The sequence below is a fragment of the Chrysemys picta genome, chromosome 2 (assembly GCF_011386835.1).
Source record: "Chrysemys picta bellii isolate R12L10 chromosome 2, ASM1138683v2, whole genome shotgun sequence".
In the NCBI taxonomy this organism is placed as follows: domain Eukaryota; kingdom Metazoa; phylum Chordata; order Testudines; family Emydidae; genus Chrysemys; species Chrysemys picta.
In genome coordinates this window covers 55,784,929-55,801,665 of record NC_088792.1, presented here as the reverse complement: position 1 = coordinate 55,801,665, position 16,737 = coordinate 55,784,929, and positions in this window count along the sequence as shown.

The following is a 16,737-nucleotide window of genomic DNA, read 5'->3' as shown; positions in this document are numbered from 1 at the left end:
CGGCAGCACTCGGCTGTTCTCAGCTGTTTGTTTTTTTTCCCCCCTCTCCTCTGACTGCCGGCAGCACTCAACTGTTCTCGGTTGGTTTTTCCACACCCCCCCTCTGAAAACCAGAGGCTGAAGGTATGCATAGCTAAGGGAGGGTGCATAATCTCCTCTGACTTCCTGCAGCACTCGGCTGTTCTCGGCTCCCCCCCCCCCTCCCCCGACTGCCAGCAGCAGTGGGCCACAGTAGGTATTTGGGAGAGGGAGCTGTTTGTGTCGTTACACCGGCAGCACTCGGTTTTTGGGTTTTTTTGCTCCACCGGTGACCCCCCCCCTTGTGTCCTGATATTTTCTTCCTGTCATCTGGTCACCCTAAAAAGAACAGATATAAGATGTGCCGAGTGTAGAAGGCACCAGAAGTGTTCCTATCCACCCTGGTGTTGCTGTGTGAACATTCTAACCCAGGGGTCGGCAACCTTTCAGAAGTGGCGTGCCGAGTCTTCATTTATTCACTCTAATTTAAGGTTTCGCGTGCCAGTAATACATTTTAACATTTTTAGAAGGTCTCTTTCTATAAGTTTATAATATATAACTAAACTATTGTTGTATGTAAAGTAAATAAGGTTTTTAAAATGTTTAAGAAACTTCATTTAAAATTAAATTCAAATGCAGAGCCCCCCGACTGGTGGCCAGGAGGCGGGCAGTGTGAGAGCCACTGAACATCAGCTCACGTGCCGCCTTTGGCACGCGTGCCATAGGTTGCTTACCCCTGTTCTAATCTGTTGCATTTAAAAGGGATGCACCGAGCCAATCCATGCAATCCTCTTCTAGGCACAAATCCTGGGCAACAACTTAGGCTTGGTCTACACTAAACCCCCAAATCGAACTAAGGTACGCAACTTCAGCTACGTGAATAACGTAGCTGAAGTCGACGTACCTTAGTTCGAACTTACCGCGGTCCAGACCCGGCAGGCAGGCTCCCCCGTCGACTCCGCGTACTCCTCGCGGCGAGCAGGATTACCGGAGTCGACGGGGAGCACTTCTGAGTTCGATTTATCGCGTCCAGACAAGACGCGATAAATCGAACCCAGAAGTTCGATTGCCTGCCGCCGAACCAGCGCGTAAGTATAGACAAGCCCATAGAGTCAAGAATACTGTTCAAGGAGGGCTGGTGGAGGAATTTATATCCCAATCATGCTGTTGAGTGGCTGTGGAATGGCTAGGATCCCTTAATACAGAGAAGGGAGAGGACAGGAGGATCACTTAGCAAATCTCAGGACCTGCCCAGCAATAATTGTTATACCAATAGAATAAAATCCAGCAGGATCTTATTAAGAGGGATAAGGCAAAGATGCCACATTTATTGTAAATATACTGATAAAGCAAAAGATAAAAGTAAACAACGTTGTTTGACTACTTATTTCTTATACACACACATACATATATATATATATATAAAGAGAGAGAGAGAGCACACATACATATATATATATATATATATATAGAGAGAGAGAGAGAGAGAGATTCATTCACACAATCATTCATTCAAGTTCTGTATAGGTGTTATAGTTACCAGCCTAGAAGTTGCTCATGCCAAGTTACTGGCCAGGTATCTTGGTCATGAGGATGGAGCCGAGTCTGTGTCAGGTGCACCTGATGCTCCTGGAGGCTGGCAGCAGAACCAGAGACTCAAAGTCATCAGTCTTTAGAGTCCATTCTTATAGGAATTAGTTCCTATGTTAGTCTATGGGAGCTGTTTCATCCTGCTGTTGCTGACTCAATCAGCAGATGGCACATTCCTGTCCAAAGTGGCACATTCCTGGTGGCTCCACACTGTCCAAAGTTTGTGTTTCTCATCCTTCCAGGTGATGGGGTGGATCCCAGTTTACCCTCAGGGGGTTGTCTGGTGGTCCTACTCGACACATTCTTCGGCCGATGGATACTCCTTTTCTAGGCTGGCACCTCCCTAACCATTTATGACAAGTTTCAGAGTAACAGCCGTGTTAGTCTGTATCCGCAAAAAGAAGAACAGGAGTACTTGTGGCACCTTAGAGACTAACAAATTTATTAGAGCATAAGCTTTCGTGGACTACAGCCCACTTCTTCGGATGCATATAGAATGGAACATATAATGAGGAGATATATATACACACATACAGAGAGCATAAACAGGTGGGAGTTGTCTTACCAACTCTGAGAGGCCAATTAATTAAGAGAAAAAAAAAAAAAAAACTTTTGAAGTGATAATCAAGCTAGCCGAGTACAGACAGTGTGATAAGAAGTGTGAGAGTACTTACAAGGGGAGATAGTCAATGTTTGTAATGGCTCAGCCATTCCCAGTCCTTATTCAAACCGGAGTTGATTGTGTCTAGTTTGCATATCAATTCTAGCTCTGCAGTCTCTCTTTGGAGTCTGTTTTTGAAGTTTTTCTGTTGTAATATAGCCACCCGCAGGTCTGTCACTGAATGACCAGACAGGTTAAAGTGTTCTCCCACTGGTTTTTGAGTATTTTGATTCCTGATGTCAGATTTGTGTCCATTAATTCTTTTGCGTAGAGACTGTCCGGTTTGGCCAATGTACATGGCAGAGGGGCATTGCTGGCACATGATGGCATATATCACATTGGTAGATGTGCAGGTGAACGAGCCCCTGATGGTATGGCTGATGTGATTAGGTCCTATGATGATGTCACTTGAATAGATATGTGGACAGAGTTGGCATCGGGGTTTGTTACAAGGATAGGTTCCTGGGTTAGTGGTTTTGTTCAGTGATGTGTGGTTGCTGGTGAGTATTTGCTTTAGGTTGGGGGGTTGTCTGTAAGCGAGGACAGGTCTGTCTCCCAAGATCTGTGAGAGTAAAGGATCATCTTTCAGGATAGGTTGTAGATCTCTGATGATGCGCTGGAGAGGTTTTAGTTGGGGGCTGAAGGTGACAGCTAGTGGTGTTCTGTTATTTTCTTTGTTGGGCCTGTCTTGTAGGAGGTGACTTCTGGGTACTTGTCTGGCTCTGTCAATCTGTTTTTTCACTTCAGCAGGTGGGTATTGTAGTTTTAAGAATGCTTGATAGAGATCTTGTAGGTGCTTGTCTCTATCCGAGGGATTGGAGCAAATGCGGTTATATCTTAGAGCTTGGCTGTAGACAATGGATCGTGTGGTGTGTCCTGGATGGAAGCTGGAGGCATGTAGGTAAGTGTAGCGGTCAGTAGGTTTCCGGTATAGGGTGGTATTGATGTGACCAATACTCAAAAACCAGTGGGAGAACACTTTAACCTGTCTGGTCATTCAGTGACAGACCTGCGGGTGGCTATATTACAACAGAAAAACTTCAAAAACAGACTCCAAAGAGAGACTGCAGAGCTAGAATTGATATGCAAACTAGACACAATCAACTCCGGTTTGAATAAGGACTGGGAATGGCTGAGCCATTACAAACATTGACTATCTCCCCTTGTAAGTACTCTCACACTTCTTATCACACTGTCTGTACTCGGCTAGCTTGATTATCACTTCAAAAGTTTTTTTTTTTTTTTCTCTTAATTAATTGGCCTCTCAGAGTTGGTAAGACAACTCCCACCTGTTTATGCTCTCTGTATGTGTGTATATATATCTCCTCATTATATGTTCCATTCTATATGCATCTGAAGAAGTGGGCTGTAGTCCACGAAAGCTTATGCTCTAATAAATTTGTTAGTCTCTAAGGTGCCACAAGTACTCCTGTTCTTCTTCTAACCATTTATGTACATCAAGCATTCATCAACATACATTCCATATCTTAACCATATTTTAATTTACTGTCTCCACCACTTTCGGGGTGTGTGCTAATTCATTTGAAACTCCCGGCCCTTTAATCACAGAGGGTGGGGGTCTGTCCTAGCAGCATGTGAATGAAGTGAAAGTCACTTAACAGCTTATAGTGTTTGTTTACATTGTATCAATTACTTCAAGAACAAAGTCAGTTAACTTGTTTGTAAGTTTTACATAGTAGTAAAGTATCTTTCACAGGATAGATATAATCAGTGGTTTCTACAGACAGTAGCTTACAAGTTTTAACAGAAGACCCAAAAGATTTTTGTACTTGGTGAAACTGTTGGATTTTAAAGTGTGAGGGACAAATTATGAGGGGGTCACTGTCACTTGGGGGAATCACTGTTAGTACCTTCTTTTATATCCCTACATAATCCCGTCTACCCCTATACAATGATGCACTGGTGACTCCTACCACCTTCTGTGCCATTCTGCCCCTTTGCTTATGTAGCAGAGCTGTCCCGTTTCCTTTGCTAAGTGAGCTTCTGCTACCACGGAAGCAGAGGCAGTATTTGTCCCTTAATGAGCACAGGACCCTAGAATATTGTGGAGAATACAGAGAAACAATATAATTGCTTGAGAGAATATATAGAATAAATACTGTGAATGGGCTAAGTTCTAGCGTCTGGTTTAAGAGCAGTCACAAATGGACAGGACAAGGGAATTCAGAGTTAGAGACATTCAACATAAATCTAGCCTTTGATGTCAAAGCATTGCAGCAGACCACCTCATTCAGCTGTTTTTGGTAATATTGACCATGTATTCTACATGAAAATGGTGGAACAGAGTTCTCATTTGATGCAATGAATAATGTCAAGGAAAATAAATTCAGACAATATGTACTAAATGTCTCAGGAAGGGCTTTCACGGTTCCACTGTTAAACATTTGAGATATGGAGGCATTCCTTTTCTAGATCACCTACTAGAGACTGAGAAATCAACACCAGCTCTTTGACTGAGGGGCCAGGTTCTAAAGAAAATTATCTGAGGCACTCAATCTAGCTCCTAGTGGACAGGTTCTGTATTAAGAAACCCACCAGCAAAGGGGCATGATTTGACAGCTTCAGCAGAGAAGAAAGGCTTGGATGAATTTAGGAGAATGAGTTACCTTTGTCCCAAGCTATGACCCCTGTGGGTCAAAGCAGGCCAGCATTGGAGGATAATGTGGGGAATCTTGCAAAGTGGATTAACAGCTGAGTTTACTCTCTAGCACTTTCAGTTCACCACCACTGAATTTTTTTTTAATAAATGAGAGGAAGGAAAAATCAGAAAAGGCCAAATGAGAGAGAAAAGGCATATTAATGTTGCTTTTTTTCTCCTCTTATGTTTCCCCTTTCTCTTTAGTGCACTATGACTTTTTTCTTATACGTATTTTAAACCTTCCTACCTTGCTGCCACTGGACTAAAACACCCGTGCTGTGCTAAATCATCATCAGTCACTCATGGTGGTGGACCACAGGTGCTGCTTGCAGGGGGTGATGATTTAGCATGGATGTGAACCAGTGGCTTGGCAGCTGCAGGAGCCTTATGTACAATTCCTATCCTGGGACTATAGCAGTGTTTGAAATGTAGACTGTGCTCCTGCTTTGTTGGTACATTATGTTCTAATAGTGTGTATTTGCACAATTCTAAGAAAAGAATGAAAGGCAAAAGAAATGATCAGTTGACAAACCAGTAGGTGTTTGGCTCTAGAGGAAAGTGGGTTCAGTGTCCCACAGCTAAACTCAAAAGGATGAGTTAGGAGCTGTGCTGTAGCATCTTTGCTTTTGAGGCTTTCTGTGTTTAATCTTAATTTTATTCTGGGTTCGTTTTCAGGTTTAAATTTCACTTTTAATCCTAAATTTTATTTGGTGAGGAATGAAGAGTTTGCAGGTAAGGCACTAGGCTGCAATTCAGGAAATCTGAGGTCACTATGCAGAAATCAAACTTAACATTGAGTTCACACAGGGAATTCTAAGAGAGGTCCCCAGCCAAAGAAACTAGTAATCTGTTGCGATTGTTTTGTAATCCAGAATATTTAGAGACTATCTCACTTCCGGGTCCACCATTGACTGCCTGGGGAACTCTGAATAGGTTGTACATCACTGTTACAAATAGCTCCAAGTTTTAAGAAGGAATCTTTCTGTTTGTCTCATATGAAGATGAACACAAGAAGTTATTCTGATGCAGGAGTCTCTGGCGCCTAAGATTTGTGAGTGAAGATGAATGAACAATACTTGATTTCTATTTATTTGTGAAATGTATGCCTGTAGCTCAAATTTCTTTTTTATGAGTACAGGAATTTGCTTTGCAAGCAATGCCTTGAGAGTGATCTCTGCCCCGAGATGGGTTATTATTTGGAAAGCTTTACGTGCTCTGGAAATCTAGCATGATTCCAGGGTATTTGTGGAAGACAGAGTGCTCTTGCAAATTGGGAAGAGAGGATGCGTAGATCAGAATCTTATAGAGAAAGGGATGAATATGAATTTCCTTTTACCTTAACCTGATGAAGACTGCTATAATATTTGGGTTAAGATCCTTGGGACTGGTGACAATTCAAATAGAAAGTTCTTGTATTGATGATTTCCATACAAAAACCTTAGAAAGTGATGGTGGCACAGGAAAATTGGTATATGTAGCTATGCTTCTGCAACATCTAACCATATTAGTAAATGTCTAACTCACTTAGAGACACAAGGTGGTTAAAGTAATATATTTGATTGGACCTCACCCACCTTGTCTCTCTAATATCCTACAAGCTAACTCAGTTAAGCACTGTTGAAAAATCCCACCTTCTATCCTAAATTTCCATATCTTCATCTGTTTGTTGAGTAAGGGCTTGCCTACACAAACAATTGGTTTACAGCAAGCTGGGATGTGAATCTACCCTGCACTAGCCTGCTGCTCACTAACTATTTGAGAAGAGCCTCCTGACATGCATTAGCAGTTTGTTAAGATGATGTTAAAAAAAAAAAATGAACGGTACAGAGTTTAAGCATAGAAGTTTCTGGTTATCAGGGAATAACGTACAGATTATCGAGGGTGCAAAGTTTGGTTTAAAATCGGGTGGCATAAGGAATACATAATCTGCAATATTCTCGATCGGGGGGTAAAAGGTTGATGGGTCAAAGTACAGGCATTGAGACATGAGAGTATGAAGTTCATAAAGTGGCTATGTTCGGGTGTGGAGTATAATGAGTGGATATGATGAGGAGGATGGATTGACCCTTATTTGGTGAGATTTAATGTTCAGGGAGTTTAAGGTTCCAGTTCATACGATCCAATAGAGAAAGTCTCTTGGTCCCTTTCTTGTAGTCGAAGAACGATGTCTCTCTGGCTCATGCCTCCTGGTACTGTCGGTGGCCCGTGAAATGGAACTAGATCAAAGTAACTGAAATACACCCCTGATGGATTGTATTTTCCAAATGGACAACTTACCCTAATGTCTCAATTACTGAGGGACAGGCTTCACTCGTTGATATATTTTGCTTTCCACAACCAACTCTCTGTACAACTTTTCATGAGTGATGCTTGGATGCTAATATCTGAACTGTATTCTTAAATTTATTCACCTAAATTTGGGTTATTGCTGATTATGCACTATATGTATCTTATGACTTTTAAAACAAACTTTGTATTTGTGGATAACCTAAGCACTATACCTAGATGTACAGACACTCTTTTCTTAACCTGTGTACTATATAATGTTTTAACATTAGTTTTAACAAACTGTTAATGTGCATCAGCAGCGGACAGTTGGGCCGTAGCAAGCTAGCAAAGGATAGACTCACTCCCTAGCTTGCCACGAACTAAATGTTCATGAAGATAAGCTCTTAGACTGCTCTTATCCCTCCCTTCTTTTAATCTATTAAGAATATACAGTATAAGTCAGAAAACATTTATTGTGGACATACTTATTCTAGTGCTCCTAGGACGATTGTATGGGAGAATTTCAGCTCTGTTTGATGTTTGAAAAACGTGTTGATATGGGAGATTGTGTGAAGAAATGTGGGAAGGATGTGAGTTCCAGGAAAAAACATTTTGTCCTCCCTCTATACTCATTTGTCTCCAGGTGTGTAAGATAGACCAACTTCCATGCCAGAGATGCATCCTTTGGTCCAGGATGCAGGCCTGCCAGAACTCTTGGTATTTGGTCTGGTTTTATTTCTACAATTGTGCCTCCAGTATTTACCTCTGAATAGTATATGATCTTGCTTGGTGGCTGATATTTTTCTTTTGTGGTTTAGATGCTGTTAAGAGGAAATTCTTAGCTATTTCAGTATTTTCTGCTATACAGTTTTTGACGTCTTCTCAAAATAATCTGGCTTCTGTGAGTGAAATCGTGACCTCATTGAAGTCAATAGCAAAACTCCCATTGATTTCTAGTCTATATAGGTTCTTATACCACTCACATCACTGTAGCATCTGCATGCCTTCTAGTAGTGCATTAAGCAACATGACTCACATCTGTCATTTGTGGTTTGTTCTCTTACCCTCTCCACAATGGGAGAGTTGTGCGTGGGTGTAGTGTTTTGGTTTTTCTGGTAGAGAGATATGTGTGTGTGTGTTGCCATGTGTTGATGTTAGAGAAGGCAAAATCAAAGAAATATGCCTTGCACTTACAGTGGAAGGTTTGTGATATTTTTTAGTTTCTGGGGGAGTTTGTTCCACAGCCTCAGACTGGCCTATAAGATTTTGTCTTATGCACAAATTAGCTTTTTTCTTAGTATAGAGAGTTCCACTGTGCCAGAGCAGTGGAGTTGTCAGTAATGGTCTTTATCCTGAAGCCTTAGTTAACCTTGGGTCATTGAGCCCCAAGAATACAATGACAGAGGCCTTGAACTCGATTCAAAATTCGATGAACCAGTGTAGAGAGTGGGAATTGTCATTGCTACATAGTTTGGGGACAAAACTCAGGCTGCAACATATGTGAAATCCATTAATGCATTTGCCAATGCACTGATTAGGCCTCAACTTGAGTATTGTGTTCCATTCTGGGCACCACATTTCAGGAATGATGTGGACAAATTGGAGAAAGTCCAGAGAAGAGCAACAAAAATGATTAAAGGACTAGAAAACATGACCTTTCAGGTAAGATTAAAAAAATTGGGTTTGTTTAGACTGAAGAAGACTGAGAAGGGACATAATAACAGTTTTCAAGTACATAAAAGGTTGTTACAAGGAGGAGAGAGGTAAATTGTTCTCATTAACCTCTGATGATAGGACATGAAGCAATGGGCCTAAATTGCAATAAGGGCGGTTTAGGTTGGACATTAGGAAAAACTCCTGTTAGGGTAGTTAAGCACTGGAATAAATTGCCTAGGAAGGTTGTGGAATCTCCATCATTGGAGATTTTTAAGAGCAGGTTAGACAAATACTTGTCAGGGATGATCTAGATAATACTTAGTCCTGCCATGAGTTCAGGGGACTGGACTAGATGACCTTCCAAGGTCCCTTCCAGTCCTACAATTCTATGATTCCATGTTACCAAAAAAGCAATTCTTAAATACATAGAAAAAAGTAATACTTCAAAGAGTCCATTTAAAACAAAAAACATTTTAAAGTAGGAATACTTTTGTACCTCTTTTGTGGAAAGAATATATCAGTGGAGGTTCTGGGGTATATCCCTGGAAGATTCAGCTGTCCCAACATAGGAGATAGATGAGGCAAGGAGAAGTCAGCTTCCTTCAGCAGAGCCTCATCCAATACTCATTGAAGACAATAGAAAGATTCTCAGTGACTTCAGTGGGCTCTGGATCAGGTACCTCCTGAGGAGAGTAGCCCTAAAGGGGTTATCTCTAAAGGGCTAGAGATGACAGGGGTCACTGGAAGATTTTCTACCTTTAGAATCCTCATTGGCTAAAAATAATGTTTATGATTTACCGTAGGCAAGTCTATAATCCATGATAAACCAAGTATTTCCATGTTGGCTGAATGTCTGTTGCTGCTGAAGCAGAAAGCCTGCATTCCAGCACAGCTGAAATATGGTTTCTAAATGCAATTTGGCCTCATTCACAAGGGCCAGACATACCATGTTAGAATCAGATTTACTAGGAACTCAATTTAACAGAATTCTTTGGCCCAAATTGAATGGAGTTTTGCATTAAAAATTTTGCATTTTATACCACAAACCTCTCAAATGAAAAAGTTAAATAAATACAGCAAGATAAACTAAAAGAAGGTATTTGAAACTAAAAATAATTAGAGATGGACCCAAACCAAAATCCAAAATGTGAACACCCCTAAACATTGAGGTGATGAAAACCTGCATTTGATTCTCTTGTTACCTGGGTCCATCTCTAAAAAAATAAAATGAAAGGGACCGTGACAGGAATGGCATAATGCAAGTACATTATCTAAATGTTTCCAAATAGGAACGGCAACTTTATATTGTATTTTTGTTAGAGATGTTTATTTCTTTCCTCGCTTCCTCTTTCCCAACCAAGATGTGATTTTGAAACACAAGCAAATAAATGTCAAATCCTTTCTGCCTCTGTTCTGCCATTCCATGTCTGAAATTCTGCCAAACTGAAAATTTCCATTCAGACTGACTGGCATTTGCTGAACTGATTTTTTTCTTTAACACTCATTTTCAAAAATAGTGGAAACTTTGTGCAACTCTTGCTGTTTTTATGCATGGAATTTTAAGAGCAGCTGCCTCTGTGGATCTTTTTCACAATGGTACATTTTCTCCTATGGATACTCTGAAAACCCCCACAAAAAAACTTTGGAACCACTTATTAGTCTTGGTTCTAAAGGTGCCAAACATGCATAAAAAGCCAGTACCAGCCAATTTACTCCCATGCCAAGCGGAGAAAAGAGAAACTTATAATCAACAGAGTCAGTAAGATCAGTGGCAAGTTTGTTAAAATCTTATCCTCCCTCCCCCACCCCGTCCCTTTTTCTTTTGAAATAAAAACAAGAGATTGTGCAGACTTTGGCTTCATCTCTCTGCTTTTACTAATATATGAGATCACCGTTTTTTTATGATTAAAATGAATAGCTAGAATAATATGCACACGGAAAGTGTCTGTTGGAGCAGAATTGCTTATGGGAAATTCCTTATGTAAAAGAAGCCTTTGATGTTAACTGTAGAGAGCATTCTCTACAGCCTGAAGTTTGTTACATCGATTTGAAGAGGGGCAAGGTGGTGATGTACTGGGTTGGGGAGTCCCCATCAGTGTTTGTGGCTACAGCACACACTGTTAGCTGGTGACAAGCAGCAGCGTTTTGGAATAATCTGCACTATATTATACGTGGCTGTGATTTTTTTGTATAATGAAGAAAAGTGAATCCCCAGTTAATTAATTCGGTAACTGTGCAGACCTAAAAAATCTCCCTCTCTCCCAACCACCCCAGTTTCCTCCAGTTCCCAGGGTCTACTTGTTGTTCCTTTTTTACACAGGGATGGGGGAAAGACTACTGACTGAATGCAGGATATTTTAAAATGTGATTATTCCCAGACTAAAAACTAAATATCATTAGGGTGGAATTTGGGTCCATTAAGACAGAATTATGTATCAAAATTTTAAAAGAAAAATACCTCAGTAAAACCGTCTTATTAAAAAACACACCTGAAATGGAAAGGTAAGACTATACTTTCCCACCTATCTTCCTTCCTCCTGGAAACATTGGAGCCTCATGAAACACAGTGTTCCAAAGAACCTTAGCTTGGCTCACCTAACCCCACTGCCTTGTGCACTTTCAGTAGAAAGGCTCATCTAGAATTACAGCTGAGTCTGGTGACCCCATCACAACAGAGTCCAGGAAGCAGGGAAGTCATGGAACTTGACTGCAATCCTTTCAGCACTACAAAATTTGCCTATGTTAATAATTCTGGGCTGGGTGTAGCTTGAGTCGATGTTCATTTCTGGATGGTGACCCATTTTGCTTACCTACTTTGCAGTGGAATTTTGTGAGGCATAATTAATGATTTTATAAGCACATTAAGATTCTTGGATGAAAAAGATCACCCCTGCTTTTAAAATCCGATACTGTCTTATGACTCTCACAGTTCTCCTCTTACTTCTCTGATTATTGGTATGGTGGGTCCTCCTTTTCCAGTAGGAGTCCCCTAAGGTTTTTGGCCTCCTGCTCATCTTTCTTTACATCCTGGCTCTATGTGCTCTTATCCATAAGCATGGCTTCAAACACGATCTTGATGTAGATGACTCACCAATCTATCTTTGTTAAAGAACTTTCTCCCTCCATCTAAACCCACAGTTATTCCTGTCTTTCATAGCTCCTCGTAGAAGTCCAGTAAGCAATTTAAGCTTAATGTGACCAAGACAGCTGTTAAGCCTCTCTAGCAAGCCTTTCTCTATCTCCCATTTCTTTGTCACTCTGGACAGTCACTTGGGCCCATAATCTTTGTGTCATCTTCAATGCAGCCACCTTTCAGACCTATATCCAAGTCTTGCCATGTCTACTTACATAACATATCAAAGACTTGGCCTTTTCTGTCTGTCCAGTCTCTTGTTCAGCCCTCATGTCAAACCTCAGTTTGTGAAATCTCTTCCTTTTCTCTAGACTTGACACCAATCACCATATCCCCAGCCCATAGAAAAGTCAATTACAAATACTGCTGGCTCATCATTCCGACCAGGTCACTTCTCTCTTTGCATCCCTCTGCTGGCTCTCCACCTCCACCACAGCAATCACAAGCTGCTTCATGATTGTGTTCCTCCCAATCTGTTAGATCTTCTAGTTTATCTGACTGTAAACCCGGCCATCACATTGCCAATGATTGCAGCCTTAATTGCCCATTAGAATGCTTCTTACTCAATCACCATTCCACTTTCTTTCTTGTTGCCTCTTATGTATGGGGATCAACACCCTGTAAATATTCGGAAAGCAGACTCATTGTCCTCTTTGTCAATACCTCCTTAAAACTCATCTCTGTTGTGATGCCTACACATTCTTTTCTGTCTGGAATTGGTTAGACAAGTGGCAAGCTGAGACTTCTATTTTGTAGTTCATCCTCCCACCCCAACTGTCTGTTTTCTGTTTTGTTGACACGTTGCATGCATCCTGTCTGACAAACAGAATGTAAGCTCTCTGGGACACAGACTGTCTTCTTTGTTCCATGTCTGCGCAGTACCTCACACAAGGGGGCCCTGATCCACCATCAGGATTCCTAGGCATTACTGCAATACAAATAAGTAATAATATTAAATGCAATGCATTAAGACTACATAGTGTGTGGCAGAACTCGGAATACAACTTGTGAGATCTCACCTCCCCTATAAAGACTCAACTACTCCCTCTCCCACAGTAGCAACCCAGACAACCGTCACCATCTCTGCCATATGCAGACATATAATGCGTTCCCCATTTAATTATATCCAGCCACCCCTTCCTCTCTGTTCAGATCCACACCTGCCACAAGAGCAACGTCTCCACACATTCATCCACAGAATTTTTTTCGTCTGCTGTGGCATTTACACCAAACATGTTTAAAACTAATTTAATAGCTAATTGGAAAGATATTAAGTGATACTGTTTTTTTTTTAAACAAAACTATAATAATTACTTGTCTGTGTACTGATGTTTTACGTTCTGAGGACTAGAACTTCTGTGCCCTGTTCTGAGCTACAGTATTATATTTTTCTTGGTGTAGCATGACATTGTGTTTCCGTATGCATAAAGGTGGTGGGTATGTGGGGGAAGGGATGGCTGGTTGTGTTTGGGAGGCTAGGGTCATGTGTGGAGAGGTGGATGGCTAAGTGGGATGGATGGGGGGGAGACGAGACTATAAGGATAGTTTGCATGTTATTAGTGTGGGTGGTACTTATTAATAGTTGTCTTAAACCTCTGAGTATGCCTAGTGTGGACAAGTGGTGAGATTCTGTATTGCGCCTCTGAGGGAAACCTGTATGAATCATTTTTATGCTCTCTGGATTACAGGCTGCTCAGAGGGCATCATTTATACAATGTATGCTCAGATGCTTATGAGTAGCAGTGTGACCCAGAATCCCAGTGGCACCTAGAGCTACAGAAAAGCCCCTCGTCCCCCACATCACACTTTCTACACCAGGGCTTGAGTAGGGGCTGCACAGGGCATCTTATGGCTGTTTTATGCAGTGCCTATGACAGAAGAATCCTCCCTCAGCTGTCTGTGGGGCTTCTACATCCCCTGTAAGGTGTAGCAGGTTTGACAATCTCAACTGAGAAGTTTATAGAACCATGAAGAAATCCCATCCAAATGCTCGTGCACTTCTCTCCATAAATCTCCTAGTGTTAGGCTATGTCTACACGACGTAGCTTTTAGCAACACGGCTGTGCCGCTATAGCCATGCCACTAAAAGACGCACAGTGTAGCCGCTGTTTGTCGGCAGGAAAGAGCTCTCCCGCCAACTAAAAACTTCCATCCCCAACAAGCGACATTAGCGTTGTTCACACCGGCGCTTGTCGTTAGCAAAACTTTTGTCTTTCAGGGGGGTGTTTTTTAACACCTCTGAATGACAAAAGTTTTGTCTTTCACTTGCCAGTGTAGACAAAACTTTAATTAAACAATATGGGCCAAATTGTAACATTTAACCATTGTTGTAGGCAGTGGTGGTGTAGCCGGATTGGTCCCAGGACGTTAGAGAGACAAGGTCTTGAAAGCTTGTCTCTCTCACCAACAGAAGTTGGTCCAATAAAGATATTACCTCATCCACCTTGTCTATGACACTTAACCATTGTCCAGAGTAAGGCACATGGTCTCACTGAATGGCCTGGTGTCCAAAGTAACCCTAGGTTGCTGCATCAGCTTTTGGTTGGTGACAGCCTCAGGCTTGTGAGTGGGAGAGGAAAGAAAGCAAGGAACCTGCTTCCCCTCTGTTGCCTGGGCAAGGGCTTGTCTCATTTCCATTTGTTCTTCCCAGTGACTCATGTATTATTGTTTTAGACCAGGGGTCGGCAACCTTTCAGGAGTGGTGTGAGAGTCTTCATTTATTCACTCTGATTTAAGGTTTCGCGTGCCAGTAATACATTTTAACGTTTTTAGAAGGTCTCTTTCTATAAGTCTATAATATATAACTGAACTATTGTTGTATGTAAAGTAAATAAGGTTTTTAAAATGTTTAAGAAGCTTCATTTAAAATTAAATGAAAATGCAGAGCCCCCCGGACCGGTGGCCAGGACCCAGGCAGTGTGAGTGCCACTGAAAATCAGCTCACATGCTGCCTTTAGCACGTGTGCCATAGGTTGCCTACCCCTGTTTTAGATGTTAGTCTAGTGTCTTGTGCAGTTTCTCACTTTTGCTTACATTTTGCTCTTGGGTCAGGAAGTTTGTGTTGTTGAGCCTGGGAAGTAATTACATGTAGGAGTGGAACACGCTGTCATTTGAATTATTCTCTAGTATTTTGCGGTGGAGGAAATGTTTGCTTCTCTGGTTGAGAGGGAGGACCAAGAGGGAAGACCGGGGTGCATCATGGGAGATGTAGTCTGTCAGGGAGCCCATCCTTTAGACAAGAATGGGAGAATGAGACATCTGAATTATAACTCCCATATTGTACCCTCATTTCAGAATCTATATATTTCATATTTCAGCTTTCCATTTTTCTGTGGAAATTTTTGACAAAAGTTATATTTTTGTTTGTTTGTTGTCTAAATTTTCCACAAGGGGGGAAACAAAACAAAACAAAAAAACCCATCCCAACCACCCCCCTCCCCACATTTTCTGACCAGCCCTAGCTCAGATATCATGAGGATGAGAGTCAGATAGATAGATAGATAGATAGATAGATAGATAGATAGATAGATAGATAGATAGATAGATAGATAGGAGGGAATCTGAGGCTTGCCGGAAGTTCCAGAGGTCAGGCTCCTGTTTTTCTGGACTGTCTGAAGAATGGCTGTGGTCCAAGCCTGTTCACTCTGAACAACTAATAATAACCACACCTAGCTATCTTATATAGGTGATTCCATCGATAGATCTCAAAGTGCTTTACAAAGGAGCTCAGTATTATTTTACTGTTGGAAAATGAGGCACAGAGAAGTGACATGACTTGCCCAAGGTCTCCCAGGAGGCCAGTGGTATATTTCCTGAGCTCCAGTCCAGTGATTTTTCTCACTAGACCACACTATTCCAGGGCTGCCACACCTTTTTTCTTTTTATATTTTTAGAGTCATTCTAGGTTTTCTAATCTTTATTATAAGGACTGGATATATATAATTTCAAGTGTGTTCAATTTCCACCTTTCTGTAGTAAAATATTAGGTTGTGCTGGTTGTTTTCTGGATTCTTTCGGAAGTGTTTTGATTTTTTTTCCTGGTTAGCATATATTGCTATATGTTTCCAGTACATCTAAGTTTCCCTGAAGGCTATGTTGCATGGGTGTTAGTGTGACCAGGTAATCGGTACATAGCAATCATTTAGTGAGAGTCCCATGTTTGGGGGTTGTTCCAGCAGGGTTATTAGATCATTGATGTATGAAAATAGTCCAATTATATCCCTGTTTTCTCTCCTTATTTTCTTGAAGACCCCTGTTTGCATGTTGTTTATTTTTAAACCTACATTTGATATTAGGCATGTGGATATAATTGTCATATATTTTTCTCACCAATACTACACCTCTACCCCGATGTAATGCTGTCCTCGGGAGCCAAAAAATCTTACCGTGTTATAAGTGAAACCGTGTTATATCGACCTTGCTTTGATCCGCCGGAGTGCGCAGCCTCTCCCCCCCCCCCCCCCGAGCACTGCTTTACCGCGTTATATCCGAATTCGTGTTATATCGGGTCACGTTATATCGGGGTAGAGGTGTACTATGTAGCAATTTAAGGTTCAATCTTGGGTGTCACGTTGAATCAGAAGCTTTATACAAATTTACAAAGTAGGCAAATATCTTCCCTGAGTTTTTGTTTCTATCTAATCTATCTATCTATTGTATTCTGATAGCATCACAATGTGCTAAGCACTGTCCACACAAGAAGACACAAGCATTGGTAGGTTAAAAATGTGGCGGGTAGTTCATTTCTCAGGG